Genomic DNA, 2,333 nt, shown 5'->3' on the forward strand with positions numbered 1-2,333 from the left:
AGTGCAAGCAATCAAATCGGATTAGAAATCACCATGTACACTAAAATCAATGCATTCGGTGCAAGTAATCAAATACGATTAGAAATTATCTACATTGAAATCAATATATCTAGTGCAAGAAATCAAATATCATTAGAAATCAACATCTACACTAAAACCAATGCATCTAGTGCAAACAATCAAATATGATTAGAAATCACCATCTACATTGAAATCAATGCATCTAGTGCAACAAATATTATTCCCTCAATGCCCCACCTCAATCTATATCTATATCTCCCTCCATCTCTCCTTATTTGTCTCTCTATCTCAACCCCCAAACACACACGTCCTGTCACTCCAAATCTATCAATTTCTCTGTCTCTCCCTCCCTCCCTCTCTTCATCTCTCTTCTTCCCTCTCCTCACTTTTCATCTATATATCCTTCTCCCTTTGTCTCTTTATATCACTCCCAAAACATGCACTCTCTTTCTCCAATCTATCTATCTATCCCTCCCTCCTCTCCTCGCTCTCTCTCTCTCTTCCCCTTCTCTCCCTCTCCCTCGCTTCTATCTCTCTGTTGGAAAAATACTAAGAGCGAGGGGAGCGAGGGGCATGAATTAGTGTTTACAAATCAATAACTTTTAACATTTCATATTCAAATTTCTATACTCGACTTTACTGAAGCGAACTTGCGTGTGCACACGACTGTTTTTAAGACAATTAGCGTATATCCAGTGAATTTACAATTCAGTTAATCCAACACATGTTTGTCTTCTGCTAGTGCACTAGTACTTTATTAACCATTAGATAAACATTAACCATGTGCTGTAATAAATAACCCATCACACATAAGCAACACACATGAACACCAAGATTTAAGGTGGAAACCCAATGCGGGAGAAAACCACTTGCTGTTGCTGTCTCTGTTTTCCTTTTAATATAAAAAAGTTGTTTACAATCTTGTACTGGCGCAGTGTCATACCAATACGCAGACACCCACCTCTAGAAGGCTACAACCTTCTCTTTTTCTCTAGCTTCTACTAGTAGGGAGCTACAACCCCCTAGCTCTTGTACTGGTTGATATGTTTACCAGTACGTAGGCGCTGACTTAGAGAAGGCTACTACCTTCGCTTGTTCTCCAGGTTCTATTGGAAGAGAGCTCCAACCCCCTAGCTCTTGTATTGACTGATATGTTTACCAGTGCGTAGGCGCCAACCTACAAAAGGCTACCACCTTTATTCTTCTAGGGACCATGTTTCATAAATTTTCAGACTGGATATCCCTGGTACACAACAACACAATATGTAGGCCACGTTTAATCAAATTTTCATATTGGACCCACCAGTGACATTAAAGCTCAAAAGCAATCACCATTGCAATACAACCATCACATACATCTGCATCAACCAATCACCGAAACTCAATCATCAATTTCTGATATAATTGAAACCCAATCATCAATTTCTAAATCAATCAATCATTGAAACCTTTGACATAACTTAATCACCCAATCATCAATTGCTGAATCAACCACAATTGAATCAATCAACCACTGAAACTCAATCCACTGACACTTAATCAAAATTAAACCAATCAACTGGAACATACAAATCATTGTAGTACACAGATCTGAACTTAGAACACTGCATCAACAACCAGAACCAACTGTGACCTAAAAAATCATATGTTAGAATGTATACGCTACTTCAATGAAGTCAACCTGCATGTATACGCCACTTTCTGTAACCCAACCTTCGTATACCTCTAAAGATACTTAATCATAAAACTTCTAAACCATAAACTGTACTGCCCAAAGACATTCTGAAGATCTACTGTGATATTACAAAGTTCTAAATAGATAGAAGCAAAATTCACCCTTCTAACTCAATCAATCAATCAAATAGACTCGTCTCCTTATACAATCAGTTTTACTTTCAGATCCAAAGAAGATATCATTGACAAACAAAAGTAAAACAACAACATTGATCAGATAGATCAGTCATCTCTGAACAACGAAATTTTCTTCTGCATATGCTACTTGGAAGAGTCGAACTAGCGTGTAAACGCGCCTTCACCAAGGCGAACCAACATATAGATTTGCAAATAATAACTTATAACTTCACATCTATTTCAAGCTTCAAATATACCCATATCATAACATTTAAAGGACAAAACATTTGTTAGCACTCAGATCTAATTGATCCATTATCAAATCACATAATGATAAGTCATTTAAGGTCTTATGATCCCGATCCATCATTAGATATCATCTATTATAAAAAACAACATAAACTTTGAAACGAGAACTCACACTGTTAACCATTTCGTGGAGATAGCAAAAAAGTGATCCG

The sequence above is a fragment of the Pinus tabuliformis genome, chromosome 9 (assembly GCF_031772625.1).
Source record: "Pinus tabuliformis cultivar Carrire ecotype Pingquan chromosome 9, CPIR1, whole genome shotgun sequence".
NCBI lineage: Eukaryota > Viridiplantae > Streptophyta > Pinopsida > Pinales > Pinaceae > Pinus > Pinus tabuliformis.